This window comes from Mus musculus, chromosome Y, assembly GCF_000001635.26.
Source record: "Mus musculus strain C57BL/6J chromosome Y, GRCm38.p6 C57BL/6J".
In the NCBI taxonomy this organism is placed as follows: Eukaryota; Metazoa; Chordata; class Mammalia; order Rodentia; family Muridae; genus Mus; species Mus musculus.
Genome location: NC_000087.7, coordinates 17480142 through 17498071, shown reverse-complemented (window position 1 = coordinate 17498071; position 17930 = coordinate 17480142). Strand labels below are relative to the sequence as shown.

At 36.6% G+C, this 17930-nt stretch overlaps 1 pseudogene; it reads left to right on the top strand.

The window, feature by feature from the left end:
- The first annotated feature begins 16012 nt into the window (after window positions 1-16012).
- Gm20780 lies at window positions 16013-17676 on the top strand (annotated as a pseudogene).
- The last annotated feature ends 254 nt before the right edge of the window (window positions 17677-17930 follow it).

Genomic DNA, 17930 nt, shown 5'->3' with positions numbered 1-17930 from the left:
TGTGCAGAAATTTTCTTCACATTTGTGTAATCATCCTAAATAAGGAAAATGCTGGTGTGGCAGGAATGATTCTCATTAGAAAATTACAGGGGAAAAATACCTGTTTCTTGTACTAATTCTGTCTGCTTGAATAGAGTCCTAGATTTCAAAGCCACAACATCTGTTTACTCTGTGATTCTCTTCAGCACAGTTCACAGGGCCCTGCAGATGATAATCAATAGAAGTACCAGGTTGAGTCTTTAGCATTCATTCTCCCCCTAAAAGGACTTTTTTCAAACAAGTGAACTCCTGAAATTACATTCCAAGTGCCTCCCTGATTCATTGTCAACTCTGTTTCAACCATTTATGTGCTGAATTCGACAGCTTCAACATATCAACACCTCTGGTTCTTCCCTGACCTCCTTTTTGTTGATAAGACCTACCGAATGGCTGAGAAGCACCTAAAAAAAAATGTACAAAATTCTTAGTCATCAGGGAAATGAAAATCTAACAGCCCTGAAATTCCACCTCACACCAGTCATAAAGGCTAAGATCAAAATCACAGGAGACAGCAGATACTTGCAAGGATGTGGAGAAAGAAACACTCCTCCATTGCTGGTGGGATTACAAGCTCTTACAACCACTCTGGAAATCAGTTTAGCAGTTCCTCAGAAAATTGGGCATAGTACTATAAGAAAACCCAGCAATACCACTCCTTGACATATACCCAGAAGATGCTCCAACATGTAATAAGGACACATGGCATTCTACATTCATCGCAGCCTTATTTATAATAGCCAGAAGCTGGAAAAACCCCATAGGTCCCTCAATGGAGAAATGGACACAGAAAATGTGGTACATTTATACAATGGAGTATTACTCCGATTTTACAAACAGTGAATTTACGAAATTTGTAAGCAATTGGATCGATATGGAATATATCATCCCAAGTGAGGTAACTCAACTACAAATGAACACATCTGATATACACTCACTGATGAGTGGATATTAGGCCAGAAGCTCAGAATCCCCAAGATACAATTCACGAACCACATGAAAATCAAGAAGAAGGAAGACCATAGTATGGATATTTCTATCCATCTTAGAAAGGGGGACACAACACCTATGGAAGGAATTACAGAGACAGAGTGTGGAATAGAGACTGAAGAAATGACCATCTAGAGACTGACTCACCAGGGGATCCCATTAATAATCACCAAACCCAGACACTGTTGTGGATACCAACAAGTGCTTGATGATTTGAGCATAATGTAGTTCTGTCCTAGGAGGTCCTCTTTGTACCTTGCAAATGCAGAGTTGGATGTTCTCAGTCATTCAATGGACTGAGCCTAGGGTCCCCAATGAAGGATCTAGAAAAAGGGCCCACAGAGCTGAAGGGGCTTGCAGACCTTTAGGAGGAACAACAATATGAACTAACCATTACTCCCAGAACTCCCTCTGACTAAATCACCAACCAAAGAACAGACATGGTGGAACACTTGTCTCAAGCTACATATGCAGGGAGAATGGCCTAGTCAGATATCAGTGGAAGGAGAGGCTCTTTGACCTATTAAGGCTATATGCGCTAGTGTGGGGAATGCCAGGGCCAGAAAACAGTAGTTTGAGGGTTGGTGAGAAGGGGGACTTGGTAGGAGATTTGTGGAAGGTGTTCTTTGGATGGAGAATAAGGAAAGGAGATAACAATTTAAATATAAATAAAGAAAATATACAATTTAATAGAAACATAAAAGACCTCTGGACTTTAGAGATATTTTCTTCACTTCATGAACTTTCACTTTGAGAATTGGTAAGATCTGAGTTCATAGTCTAATTTTCCATGTCTACAAATTTAACAAAGGAATTGCAATTATATATATATATATATATATATATATATGTGTGTGTGTGTGTGTGTGTGTGTGTGTGTGTGTGTGCCTGTATGTCTATGTGTCTGTGTGTGTGTGTGTTTGTGTGTATGTCTGTGTGTCTCTGTGTCTGTGTGTCTGTTTGTCTGTGTGTGAAGGCCTAGGGTGTGTAAACACTCCCTAAAGACCAGGTTAAAATTCCCTAAAAAGCAGAAACATTCCCTAAAGAACAATCAGTTTAAAAGTCACACTATTCTGCCAATCACATTGTGCCTAATGGCTGCTGCTATGAACTGTATGATAAGTGACAAAAATGGCTGTGTAGGGAAGGTGGGGGTGCAGGGATCACAATATCTCATTTGGGTGTAGGTTGAATCCAATGCATTGGAACAATAAATCCCTCTTGCTTTTTGTACTGATTCCTGACTCCTCAATTCATTCATTCAGGGGGTCCATTGGCCAGAGTCTTACAACATAAATTAATTCACTTTAGAATGTATTTTTTTTCTTTTTAGTGCTATGAGATAAGCTTTCCTTTAAAAAAATTATTTTATGTATATGAGTGTAATGTAGCTGTACAGTTCGTTGTGAGATTTCATGTAGTATTTGGGAACTGAATTTATGACCTCTGCTCACTCAGGTAGTTCCTGCTTGCTCTGGTCAACCCTGTTCACTCAAACCCAAAGGTTTATTTATTATTTCATATAAGTACACTGTAGCTGTCTTCAGACACACCAGAAGATGGCATCAGATCTCATTACAGGTGCTTATGGGCCACTATGTAGTTGGAGGGATATGAATTAAGAACCTTCCGAAGATCAGTCAGAGTTCTTACCCACTGAGCCATCTCACCAACCCAGAGAAAACTATTGTATGTACCCGAGGCTCCCCTCAAACTCATGGTCCTACTGCCGCAATTTCCCAAGTGCACAAATTATAGTAATATGTGACTGGGCCTTCCTAGATTTTTTTCACTCCTTATAATTATTTTAATGTAACCACTTAACCAGATAAGATACTCAATGGCTGCAATAAGCTCCTGTGATGTGAAATGAGTAATTTCTAATTTATCAAGTTTTGAGAATAAGGAAACTATTCCTTTCTATGGATACTCTACTGGCTAACAAGTAATGTAAAAAAATGTCTCTAATTATAGTATCATTACTTATAAACACAAGCACAAAATGACTGAATATCTGAACACATGAACCTGGTTTTGGCTCTTTACCTAATATTTTTATTGAATCCCCAGTAATTAGAGGCTAGCCCATTTTTAGTACAAACTATGATCTTACTAAATTGTAACTATGGTTTCCAGGGAAGTCTATGTTTATGATGAGATCAATCTAACGTTCAGAAGATAAACCTAGCACAGATAGTCTATGTGAAGAGATGGTGACTGACTAAATAAGGCTGTTAGATGAAGTAAAAACATGCAGCCCAATTTGAATTTCCACACAAAATGTGTAATTTGTAAATACTAATATGGCTTATTTGATGTTTAGTGCATATTTGTAAGATATTGTTCCCTCTGTGAGATACTGACTTTAACTGCATATTCTATATATTAGCTTGCTAAATCAAGCAAGCCTTTGAATAACAATTATAGTAAGAAAATTATTATTTTGGAGTTAGAACTTAGGCTTCCATACATTGCAAGCAAGTGCACTACAATTGAGCTACATCCACAAAAATACTTAGTGTTTTTGATTTTAGAGTACTATTTACTTGTGTTTCCCTCGAACTACTTATAAAAACAGCAAAAAACAGTTGAAGAGATTGTTCAGTGTTTTCTAGTACAATTTTCTCCTTCAGAGATATTGTGTCCAACTCGACCGGCAAGAAAGACGCAACAAACCGGAATCTTCCTCGGCAAAAGATTTATTGCTTACTTCTTCAGGAAGACCCTGAACCGGGAAAATGGTACAGCTTTTATAGCCTGCAGCATGACGTTTCAGCACCTGATATGGCGTGACAGCTCCTGATTCATTGCTCACCCATCACCCCACTATTACACCCCAAGAATGAGAGTTACTAGGAGTGAGTTCACTCTCGCACCTGTGTCAAAGTTTGTTTACTAGTTAGGCACAACGGAGGCCAGCGCCATCTTATAATGGTGATTGCTCTCCACACAGAGGACCTGAAACCTAACACCCATGTCATGAGGCTCACAACTGGCCAGAAATCTATCTGGGAAGATTTAGAATCTGAATCTTTCTTCGGATCTCTATTATCATTTGTATACTGCCTCCTTCTACCCCCATAAATGGCATATGCTCAAAAGACAGTCACATGTATGTATAAGTGTTAAAATAAAATAAATTTTAAACAAAAACAAAACAAACCTAGATATAATACATGGTGATTTCATAACAGCATCTATGTTGTACCTTGAAGTAACAGAATGGTTTGGCTTGGAGAAGATGACATCACCTTTGAAAATATTTGGAATTGATCTGGCATATACAATGATTTAAAATGAGGTACAGTTTTGGAAATTGATTTCTTGTGCATTACGGTACAAAGATGTTTAAAGCTCTCTTAGAACTGAAATATGAGACAAGTGTTTTTTTACTTGGGATTATATGTTGTGTTACAAAGCTTTCACCTCAAATTAGAAAATCTGAACACTCCTGTCATATCTGTCACTTTAGACAAGCAATCCAGGAAAAACTACCTATCATCTTTATATATATTCTTTATGTCCAATATAAAGGTAGTTATCAATATAAAGTTTATTTTTTTTAGGATTGTTAACAAGCCAAATGATAGAATAGGTAACATAGCATTATTTAGCATGTCAGTAATGATCATTGTCTTCTCATTATAAGATAATTTAGGACAGCTAATTATTACAACAAATTACTAATATCATTAAATTATTTTTATAGTGAAATAAGGTTTTTATGATTATTTTTGGCAGCTTGTAAATATTTTCTTTATATGTGACTTAATATTGTGCTCTTTCGTCCTTATAAAGACAGCAGAATTTAGCTGATTCAACTCTATGTAAAAGCTAATAAACTGTATGTTTTAAGAACTTACGTGAGATTATGAAAACGTAGATAGTATGTGACATAAATGAACTTATAAAAGTATAATTATTATAATTATGTGCCATTATCACATAGTATATGCCTTGAAAATAAGGTTCAAATGATTCTTTTACATTCACTAGATTGTTTCATTTAAAGCTCTCCAGCAGATGTTTAGCAGAAAAGGAATTCTCAGGTACTTCCGTGCTTAGAAATGTTGAACCCATAATGGCTCAACATTTTCACAATGAATATGAAAGAATCATAATAATCATAATAATTCTAATAATTTTAGTTCTCAAGGATAACTCTATCTTCCCCAGTGATCATATACAATATCTACAATACCAAGAAAATCATCTTTGCAATTGTATCTATCTCTATGATGAAGATTGCCTCCTCTAATGTTGCCTTAAACATCTACTAATATAATAAGAGAAACAAAGCTTCTAAAGTTGGTGGAGATGTTTCATAAGGTCACATATTACAGGCAACATAGTTGATTTTCTCTCAGTAATCATTAATTCTAATCACTAAGATTATAAAATTTTAGCACAATGAAGTAAAGCTTTGCTTATACTTACTTAAATTAAGATTTTAATATTGATTGTAATATTCATCTATGTAACATTATGTTTTCTGTTTTGTTTTCAATAATTCTGTTGACTTACTACATTTTGCTTTCTCTCAACTCCCTGTACAGTTGTCTCCCTTTCTTCCACTTACTATCCAGTTTGGACTCATGATTACCTTTCCAATTTTATTATCTGAACATATATACACACACACACACACACACACACACACAGACACACACAGACACACACACACACACACTTATTTTTATTTGCACCATCTTAATTGTTTTAGATTATTTTATATCATGTGTATAAATATTTATGAGGCATATATGTATAGGCACCACGTGTGTATTTGATGTTCTCAGTGATTTTAGAGACCATCAGACCTTTTGCAATTAGAGATACATGTGAGTTACTCTGTATGTGTGTGTGTGTGTGTGTGTGTGTGTGTGTGTATGAACAGACTCTGTGTCCTCTGAAAGAACAAGTGCCCTTAGCTGATGAACCATCTCTCTAACCTGAATTTAAACCATTTTAAATAAAGTCATTCTCAGTTGTTCTAAATCTTCCCATTCTTTCCCTCTCTTTTCTTCTCTACCTATACTTTCTTCTTCTCAATATTTCAACTTAAGATACTGACTATTGTTTGTTTGTTTATAAGAATAGATTTGTTGCACATTAAAAATTTATCCAAGAACACTAATCTTTTTTTGTTTGTTTGTTTTGTTTTTGTTTTTACAATGAATACTGCAGTGCTCAGAGTAGATTGCAGTAGCATTGTTATTTTTGTGAACTGTCAGAATTTCTAGTGAGTCTTCATGATATCATAGAAGCGGTGTGTAGATTGATATCTTAAATACATTTTCTAGACCAAAATTACTCTCAGAATAGAGCAAGATACAGTTTTTACATGGAGCAATTTAATGTTGAGTTCAAGATTTTTGTCACATAAGAAACATCGGAATTTTCCTTTTAAAATATTTCATTCATCTATAATATGTTTGGAAAGTGATGGAATTAAAAGCAAGTATCACATCAAATTATGAGCTATTTGATTGCATCTAAGTATTTTTAGAACTGATTTTTTGGTCATTTAAACCTCAACTTAAGACTGGGGTCATAGCTCAGTGATAGAACACTTGCTTAGCTTGTCTGAGATCCTTGGTTCAGGATTGGTATAGGAGGGAGAAAAAGAAACCTTGATATCTTAACTAAAAGTTTAAAGTTAAGAGAATGTTTTAGTTGGTATTAATGTAAATTTCTCACATTTTTACATCTTATATATATTAATAATTACATTGCTAATGGAATGGGTCTGTTAAATACAACTCCAGGAGACCCAAATCCCCAATAAAAATATAAAAGCAGGCAAAATACTTGAAAAACACGAAATTAAAAATATTTATTAAAAAAAATATATTAGTCAGGACAGAATCTATGTATAGATCTAGCTTCAACTGAAGTCTAACCATAGGTTTTTTTGCAGGGAATGTGCTTGAATAAGAACCATAATTTGATATCCAGTCCAAGAATCAAGGTTAGTGACTCAGTTATTTTTTCTCTTACATTAGATCCATTCAAGGATGCTGCTTCCCTTACTAAGCTTCCAACTAGTACTGTACAAGCAATACATTTCAATGAGTAAACAGAACCATTTATAAATAGGAAAATCAAAACGCTAATAATATTTCCTTGATTTACCTTTATATTCTTTAACCTTTAAATAGCATGTTCAGGATCTTTTGTATCTATTATTAGAACATTTTCTCATTTTGCATATTCAGGATCTTTAGTATCTATTATTAGAAAATTTTCTCATTTCATATCAACAGCAATATCAATTAACCAGATCCCTCAATGTTCCTAGAAAATAACGCAACAACTAAAGAGTATATATTGGCAAGTCCATGGCTTCTGCTACACAGAAGACTGTCTCATCTAACATCAGTGGGAGCGAAAGTACTTGGTCCTATAGAGGCTTGAAGCCTCACAGAAGGTGATGCAAGAAAGATAAAGTGAGAGTGGTTGAGTGGGTGAGGAAGCACTCACTTAGTGGCAAAGAGGAGGGGGTGGGGGCTTTCTGGATGGGAGGGTGTGAAAAGAGATAACATTTAAACAAATAAAATGATTAATAATAATTAAAAAGACATGATGCAGGCATCTAAGATTCTTTTCATTATTCTCTACTCCCTGAGTAGACCTAGTACTTTCTGAGACCCTGGGGAGAGGAAACATTGTCTTGTAAGATATACACCTCATTTGAGTCCTGTGTATAGTCTCTAAAACAACAAGCCTACTCTTTTCTAACAAGGATGCTTAATGATATCTTTTAGTTCCTGAAGGATAGAAGCAGTCACAGTACTAAGAGCCTCTCCTCCCACTAATGGCCAAGTAGACCATCCACGACTACATATGCAGCTAGAGTCATGAGCCCCAACACCATGAGTATTCTTTGATTGGTGGTTTATTCCCAGGTAGCTCTGGGAGTAGTGATCAGTTCATATTGTTGTTCCTGCTATGAGACTACATATACCTTCAGCTTCTTGGGTACTTTCTTTACCTCCTTAATTGGGGATTCTGTGCTCTGTCCAATAGATGAGTGTGAGCATCCACTTCTGTATTGCCCAGCAATGTCAGAGCCTCTGAAAGACAGCTATATCTGTCTCCTGTAAGCAAACTCTTGATGGCATATGCAAGAGTGTCTAGGTTTGGTGGTTGTTTATGGGACTTATACCAATTTGGTGCAGTCTGTGGATGGTCATCCCTTGAGTCTCTGCTCTGAAATTTGACTCAATACAGTTTTCCATGGCATTTGGTTGCCCCTTCTAAGAAGGAACAAATTGTACAAACTATGGTCTTCCTACTTCTTGGGTTTTATGTGGTTTGTGAATTATATATTGGATATTCTAAGCTTCTGGGGTAATATCCACTGATCAGTGAGTGCATATCATTTGTCTTCTTTTGTGACTGGGTTAAAACTCTTAGGATGATATCCTCCAGATCCTTATATTTGTTTAAGAATTTCATAAATTCATATTTTTTAATAGTTTAATTTTATTCCACTGTTTAAAATATACCAGATTTTCTGTCTCCAGTCCTCCATTGAGGGGCCTCTGAGTTCTTTCCGGCTTCTGGCTAATATAAATAAGGCTGCTATGAACATAGTAGAGCATGTGTCCTTATTACAATTTGCAACATCTTCTTGGTATACTCCCAGGTTTGCTGGGTCTCCTGGTAGCACTATGACCAATTTTCTGAGGAATGGCCATACTAATTTCCACAGTAGTTGTATCACCCGGCAATCCCAACAGCAATTGATGAGTGTTGCTCTTTCTCCACATCTTTGCTTTCACCTGAATTTTTGATATTAGACATTCTGACTGATGTGAGGTAGAATCTCAGGGCTGTTTTGATTTGCATTTCCCTGATGATTAAGGATGTTGAATATTTTTTTTCAGGTGCTTCTCAACCATTCATTTTTCCTCAGTTGAGAATTCTTTGTTTAGATTTATACCCTATTTTGTAATAGGGTTGAAATTTCTGGAGTCCATCTTCTTGAGTTTTTTGTATATATTGGGTATTAGTCCTCTATCATATTTAGGACTGGTAAAGATGGTTTCCCAATATTTTGGTGGCATTTTTGTCTTATTGACTGTGTCTTTTTCCTTACAGGAGCTTTGCAATTTTATGGAGTTCCATTTGTTGATTCTTGATATTACAGCACCTGCCATTGCTGTTCTATCTAGAATTTCCCTTCTGCACCTATATCTTCAAGGTTTTTCCTTAATTTCTTCTCCCTCAGGTTAAGAGTCTTTGGTTTTATGTGGAGTTCCTTGATCCACTTAGACTTGAGCTTTGTACACGGAGATAAGAATGGATCAGTTCACATACTTCTACATAATAACTGCCAGTTGTGTCATCACCATGTGTTTAAAATGCTGTCTTTTTTCAACTGACTGGTTTTAACTCCCTTGTGAAAGATCAAGTGACCGTAGGTGTGTGGGCTCAATTTTGTGTCTTATCTCGAACAGGCATTGGAATTGTTCAGTTTCTTACTGAGCTTCTGATTAGATGATCATGTATATTTTTTTCCTTTGAGTATGTTCATTTGGTGAATTACATTGATGGATTTCCATATATTAAACGATCCCTGCATTTCTAGGATGACGCCTACTTGTTCATGATGGATGTTCGTTTTGCTAGGTTCTTGGATTGGTCTGAAATTTTTCTTTTTTGGCTTTCTATGTGGTTTATATGGCAGAGTAATGGTGTCTTCATAAACTTAATTGGGTAGAGTACCTTCTGTTGCTATTTTGTGGAGTAATTTGAGGAGTATTGGAGTTGGTTCTTCTTTGAAAGTCTAATAGAACTGTACATTTAACCCATCTGGTCCTGAAATTTTTTGCTTAGGAGACTATTAATGACTGTTAATATTTCTTTAGGGAATAAAGGACTATTTAGTTCATTAGTCTGATCCTGAATTAGTTTTGGTACATAGTATCTGTCTAAAAAATTGTCCATTTCATACTCATCAAAGGTAAAATCTACCAAGATGAACACTCAATTATGAACAACTATGCTCCAAATGGAAGGGAATCCACATTCATTTAAAGAAATTTCAGAAAAATTCAAAGCACACACATAATAGTGGGAGACTAGAGAGTTGGTTTTTGAAGTCTCCCACTATTATTGTGTATGCTTTGATGAATACGAAGTGACCCACCTTTTTTGTTTCGTTTTATTTTTTGTTTCTGTTTTGTTTGTTTGTTGTTTTTGTTTTGATAACTTTGGTTTGAAATTGAATTTTATTTGATATTAGAATGGGTACTCTAGCTTGTTTCTTCGAACCATTTGTTTGGAAAATTGTATTCCAGCCTTTTATTCTGAGGTAGTTTCTGTCTTTGTCACTGAGGTGGTTTACCTGTACGCAATAAAATGTTATGTCTTATCTTATGTAGCCAGTCTTTTAGATTTTATCATTATATTGGGGAATTGGGTCTATTGATAATAAGAGATATTAAGGAAAATAAATTGTTTCTTTCTGACATATTGTTGTTAATGTTGGGATTATCTTCTATTAAGTTTGTTCAAATATTACTTTTTTTTTTCCTTTTTCTAGAGCATAGTTTCCGTACTTGTGTTTGAGTCTTCCCTTTTTAATCTGCTGAAGGGTTGACTCATTGGCAAGATACTGTGTGATTTTTTTTTTTTTTTTTTGTCCTGGAATACTTTGGTTTCTTCATCTGTGGTATCTAAGAGTTTTGCTGAGCTTAGTAGCTTGGTTTCACATTTGTGTTCCCTTAGGGTTTGTAGACTCTATCTAGTATCTTCTGGCTTTCATATTCTCTGGGGTATAGTCTGGTGTAATTCTAATAGGTCTGCCTTTTTATGTTACTTGATCAATTTCCCTTACTGCATTGTTTTTTTGATTATTGTGATGGGAGGAATTTCTTTTCTGGTCCAGTCTTTTTGGATTTCTGAATGCTTTTTGTGTGTTCAAGAGAATCTCTTTAGTTAGGTTGGAGAAGTTTTATTCAATAATTTTGTTAAAGATATTTATTGACCCTTTGATTTGAAATTCTCATCTATACCTATTACCTTAGGTTTGGTAATCTCATTGAGTCTATTATTTTCTTGATGGAAATTCTAATTAAGTCAGGATCTTTTAGCATTTTGCATTTTCTTTTTTTATTAACCATTTTCCTCAATTACTTTTCCAATGCTATCCCAAAAGTCCCCCATACCTTCACCCCTCCCAACTCCCCGTTGCACCCATTCCCACTTTTTGGCCCTGTCATTCCCTTGTACTGGGGCATAAAAGTTTGTATGTTCAATGGGCCTCTCTTTCCAATGATGGCCTACTAGGGCATCTTTTGATACATATGCAGCTAGAGTAAAGAGTTCCGGGTACTGGTTAGTTCATAATGTTGTTGCACCTACAGGGTTGCAGATGCCTTTAGCTCCTTGGGTACTTTTTTTAGGTCCTCCATTGGAGGCCCTATGATCCATTCAAGAGCTGACTGTGAGCATTCATGTATGTGTTTACTAGGCCGTGGCCTAGTCTCACAATAGACAGCTATATCAGGGTATTTTCAGCAAATGCTTGCTAGTGTATGCAATGGTGTCATCGTTTCGGGGGCTAATTATGGGATGGATCCCTGGATATGACAATCTCTAGATGGTCCATACTTTTGTCTCAGCTCCAAACTTTGTCTCTGTAACTCCTACCATGGGTGATTGTTTCCAATTCTAAGAAGGGGCAAAGTGTCCACACTTTGGTCTTCATTCTTCTTGAGTTTCATGTGTTTTACAAATTGTGTCTTAAATTTCAGGTATACTATGTTTCTGGGCTAATATCCACTTATCAGTGAATACATATCATTTGAGTTCTTTTGTAATTGTGTTACCTCACGCAGGATGATGCCCTCCACGTCCAACCATTTGCATAGGAATTTCATAAATTCATTTCTTTTAATAGCTGAGTAGTACTCCATTGTGTAAATGTATGACATTTTCTGTGTCCATTCCTCTATTGAGTGACATCTCGGTTCTTTCCACCTTCTAGATATTATAAATAAGACTGCTATGAACATAGTGGAGCATGTGTCCTTCTTACCAGTTCGAACATCTTCTAGATATATGCCCAGGAGTGGTATTTTGGGATCCTCCAGTAGTACGATGTCCAATTTTCTGAGGAACCGCCAGACTGATTTCCAGAGTGGTTGTACAAGCTTGCAATCCCACCAAAAATGAAGGAGTGTTCCTCTTTCTCCACATCCTCACCAGCATGTGCTGTCACCTGAAATTTTTATCTTAGCCATTCTGAGCCCCTTTTTTTAATGGGGTTATTTGAATTTCTGGAGTCCACCTTCTTGAGTTCTTTATATATATTGCATATTAGTTCCCTATCTGCTATAGGATAGGTAAAGATATTTTCCCAATCTGTTGGTGGCCTTTTTGTCTTATTGACCGTGTCTTTTGACTTGCAGAAGTTTGCAGTTTCATGAGGTCCCATTTGCAAATTTTCTATCTTACAGAACAAGTCATTGCTGTCTATTCAGGAATTTTTCCCCTGTGCCCATATCTTCAAGGCTTTTCCCCACTTTCTCCTCTATAAGTTTCAGTGTTTCTGATTTTATGTGGAGTTCCTTGATCCACTTAGATTTGACCTTTATACAAGGAGATAGGAATGGATCAATTTGCATTCTTCTATATGATAACAACCAGTTGTGCCAGTACCATTTGTTGAAAATGCTGTCTTTCTTCCAATGGGATGGTTTTAGCTCCCCTGTCAAAGATCAAGTGAAAATAGGTGTGTGGGTTCAGTTATGGGTCTTCAATTATATTCCATTGGTCTACTTGTCTGTCACTGTACCAGTACCACACAGTTTTTTTTTTTTTGTTTGTTTGTTTGTTTGTTTGTTTTTTATCACACTTGCTCTGTAGTAAAACTTTAGATCAGGCATGGTGATTCCAACAGAGGTTCTTTTATCTTTGAGAAGAGTTTTTGATATCCTAGCTTTGAGAAGAGTTTTTGCTATTTTTTTTTATTCCAGATGAGTTTGCAGATTGCTCTCTCTGGTTTATTGAAGAATTGAATTGGAATTTTGATGGGGATTGCATTGAATCTACAGATTGCTTTTGGCAAGATAGCCATTTTTACTATATTGATCCTGCCAATCCATTAGCATGGGAGATCTTTCCATCTTCTGAGATCTTCTTTAATTTCTTTCTTCAGAGACTTGATGTTCTTATCATACAGATCTTTCACTTCTGTAGTTAGCGTCACACCAAGATATTTTATATTATTTGTGACTATTGAAAATGGTTTTGTTTCCCTAATTTTTTTTCACAGCCTGTTTATTCTTTGTGTAGAGAAAGGCCATTGACTTGTTTTAGTTAATTTTATATCCAGCTACTTCACGTACGGTGTTTATTAGGTTTAGAAATTCTCTCGTGGAATTCTTAGGGGCACTTATAAATACTATCATATCATCTGCAAAAAGTGATATTTTGACTTCATCTTTTCCAGTTTGTATCCCCTTGATCTCCTTTTGTAGTCGAATTGCTCTGAGTAGGTCATGAAGTACTATGTTGAAGAGGTAGGGAGAGGGTGGGCAGCCTTGTCTAGTCCCTGATTTTAGTGGGATTGTTTCAAGCTTCTCACAATTTACTTTGATGTTGGCTACTGGTTTGCTGTAGATTGCTTTCATCATGTTTAGGTATGGGCCTTGAATTCCTTATCTTTCCAAGATTTTTATCATGAATGGGTGTTGGATCTTGTCAAATGCTTTCTCTGCATCTAACAAGATGATCATGTGTTTTTTTGTCTTTGAGTTTGTTTATATAATGGATTACATTGATAGATTTCCATATATTAAACCATCCCTGCATCCCTGGAATAAAACCTACTTGGTCAGAATGGATGATTGCTTTAATGTGTTCTTGGATTCGGTTAAAAGAATTTTTTGAGTATTTTTGCATCGATATTCATAAGGGAAATTGGTCTGAAGTTCTCTATCTTTGTGGGATCTTTCTATTGTTTAGGCATCAGAGTAAGTGTGGCTTCATAGAATGAGTTGGGTAGAGTACCTTCTACATCTATTTTGTGGAATAATTTGTGCAGAACTGGAATTAGATCTTCTTTGAAGGTCTGATAGAACTCTGCACTAAACCCATCTGGTCCTGGCCTTTTTTTGGCTGGGAGACTATTAATGACTGCTTCTATTATTTTAGGGGATATGGGACTGTTTAGATTGTTAACTTGATCCTGATTTAAATTTGGTACCTGGTATCTGTCTAGAAATTTGTCCATTTCATCCAGGTTTTCCAGTTTTGTTCAGTATAGCCTTTTGTAGAATGATCTGATGGTGTTTTGGATTTCTTCAGGATCTGTTGTTATGTCTCCCTTTTCATTTTTGATTTTGTTAATTAGGATGCTGTCTCTGTGCCCTCTACTGAGTCTAGCTAAGGGTTTATCTATCTTGTTGATTTTCTCAAAGAACTAACTCCTCCTTTGATTAATTCTTCGAATAGTTCTTGTTTCCACTTGGTTGACTTTACCCCTGAGTTTGATTATTTCCTGCCATCTACACCTCTTGGGTGAATTTTCTTCCTTTTATTCTAGAGCTTTTAGATGTGTTGTCAAGCTGCTAGTGTGTGCTCTCTCTAGTTTCTTTTTGGAGGCACTCAGAGCTATGAGTTTTCCTCTTAGAAATGCTTTCATTGTGTCCCATAGGTTTGGGTATGTTGTGGTTTCATTTTCATTAAACTCTAAAAAGTATTTAATTTCTTTCTTTATTCCTTCCTTGACCAAGGTTATCATTGAAAAGAATGTTGTTAAGTTTCCTCATGAATTTTGGCTTTACATTATTTATGTTGTTATCGAAAATCAGCCAGATAAGGCAGTCCTCTGCTACATATGATAGAATCCATGGGCCTGCCCTTGTATACTCATTTATTCATGATTTAGTCCGTAGGAGCTCTGAGTTGTCTGGTTAATTGATACTTTTCTTCTCTGAGTGGGGTTGCAATCCCCTTCAGCTTCTTAATTCCTTCTCCTAACTTTACAATTCATTTCCCCAGGCTGAGTCCATTGGTTGGCTCTGAGTATCTAGATCTATCTTAGTCAGGTGTTGGCAGAGCCTCTGAGAAGACAGCCCTACCAAGCTCCTATCTGCAAGCAGATCTTGACATAAGAAATAGTGTCAGGTTTTGGTGTCTGCAGATGAAAAGGATTGCATGATAGGTGGAGAGGTGTCTGGATGGCCTTCCCTTCCATCTTTGCTACATTTTTTCCCTGCATTCCTTATAGATGGGGACAACTCTGGGTTTAAGATTATAGATGGGTGTGTGACCCATCCATCCACTTTTGGAGGCCATGTTTATCTAGTGGAAGTGATCCTTTCAGGTTCTATCTACATGCTGTTGGGTATTTCAGCTAATCTTATCCCCACTGGGTCCTGGGAACCTCACATCCTTTGAATGTGGGACTTTCTTGTGGTTTGCCAAGTTCCCCAGGCACCCTGCTACTTACTTCTCTTACTTCTCCTGGACCTCTGGTGTTCTCTCCTGTCTCTTTCTAAACCTGGTTCTGATCATACTTTTTGCCATACCACTCCTATTTCCCTCCCAGATCCCTTCATCTCTCTGCCTCCTGAGATTATTTTGTTACCCCTTCTTAGCAGTTTTGAAGCAGCTACACATGTGCCTTCTTTCTTCATGGACTATGTGAGCTGTATCATGTTAAAAAATTTTCTCATCTTTTGGGTTAATATCCACTTGTCAGTGAGTATATATCATGTATGTCCTTTTGCATCTGGGTTACCTCACTCCATAATTTCTACTTCCATCAATTTGTCTACAAATTTCATGAAGTGTTCATTTTTAGTAGCCTAGTAGTATTCCATTGTAAAAATGTATCATATTTTCTTTATCCATTCTTCAGTTGAGGGACATTTTGGTTGATTCTAACATCTGACCATTATAAACAGGGCTGCCAGATGGAAATCACGGGAGAACATAAGCTCTGACAGTGGGTGTGTGGACTTGCATGGAATTGGAAACTGAAAACCAAAGAACTATGGAAGAAAGGACTGAGAAGAGAAAAGAAAAAAAAAAGAAAAAAAAAAGAAGTGATCTCAGCTTAAACCTGTGCTTGCAGATACTGCTAAACAAGTTGACTTCTGGTGTAGAGATGCAAACCTTCACAAAGACAGGTTTCTGTGGGAGTAATTGAAAAATCTAAAGATGGATATGTGGACACATTACTCCTCGTGTCTTTTAACAAAATGAAGAAGCTGACAACTGATGGGAAACTAATAGCCAGAGCACTAAAAAACTCATCTGTTGTAGAGTTGGACTTAGAAGGGATCAGAATGGGGAGGAAAAAGCCCCTAGTTGACAGACCAAAGGATGAGGAAGAATGCAAGGTATATGTGGAGTTGCTTCCAAAAAATGTTACTCATAGCTGGATTTGGGAAATGTGGCAATGTAGTTTACATAAGTATTCCATTACACGTTTACTTGGATCATAAGGGATTTGCCTTTGTGGATTATGAAACAAAAAATCAAGCAGCAACAGCTATTGAGTTTCTGAACAACCCAATAGAAGAAGCACCTAGAAAACCTGGTATATTCCTCAAGACAGAGACAAGGAAGCCCATCCCTTCCTTATCAATAGCTGAAGAGAAGAAAAAGGAAAAAAGGCAGAATAAAGAAGGAAGACAGTGTGCAGACCAAAGAGTAGGCTGTGGAAAGCAGCAGCTCAGGCGTGTTTTAAGCCATAAAGAGACTAAAGACTGCCTCTGAGGGTTCCCGAAAGAGAAATCCAGGAAGTTCTAAAGTAACCTGTAAAGAAAAAGAAAAAGAAGGAAACCTCCTCTCACCAAGGCCAAAACAAACAAACAAACAAACAAACAAAAAAAAAGAGCTCAGAAGGATGGTGTCAGCCAAACAACTGCTGAGGTCTCCAAGGAGAGCAGAGATGTAGAATTCTACTCTACTGAGGAAGAGAAGGAGACAGGAGACAAAAAAGGTGACTCACTCTCAAAGGTCAAGAGGAAGCATAAGAAAAAACGTTAGGAGAGACATAAAATGGGCAAGGAGGTTATACCATTGAGAGTACTGTCCAAGACTAAATGGATGGATTTGAAGAAAGAGTATTTGGCACTGCAAAAAGCTAGCATAATTTCTCTAAACAAATATAGAAAACCTCAAATAAAATTGGAATCAGAAAGGGAATAAACCTATGAAATGCCTACCAGCAGTGGTCAAGAGTGCTCTACTCAGGAGAAGGTCAAGGCAAAAGGCCCACAGTTTGTGTTTGTAGTGATTGTGATGATTGTGAGCAGAGGGTCTCTACTTGTCAGGAAGTAAGTCAAAGATATTTTGGCCACAATCTCAGATGTTGTTTAAATTGATTTGCTAGGAGGAGATACTGAATCCTAGGCTAGATTCAAAACCCCCGAGGATGCTCAGGCAGCAATGAATGCAAGGAGTGAAATTAGAAAGAAGCACTGTTGGAACCTGATGTCCTTTCTGGTGATCACGTGCAGAGGTACTGGCAGAAGATTTTGGTAGATAGAGTGGCCAAACTTAATCAAACTCAGGAAAAGAAAAGAGGCACAGAAAAGCTAATCACCAAAGCTAATAAGATTAGACTGACTTAAGACTCAGCAAGCCAGTCAGCACATTCGATTCTCTGAGTATGCCTGAGAAGACTACAACTTTTGGGGTTCCTTGCTGAATCATTCTTAGAGCTGGACTGTCTGAAGGATGTTGTGCTGAGATCTGCATTAGAAAAGAAAAGAAAAAAATGTTAGCTCCTCAATATCTCAATAAGTATTTTCTAATAACAAGTGCATTTTGTGTCAGATTTTTTAATGAGCACTCTTTTTTTGAAATTATGCAAATTGACTTTGTATGATTTCATAGACAATGTGTTTTGAACACAACAAATAAATAAATAA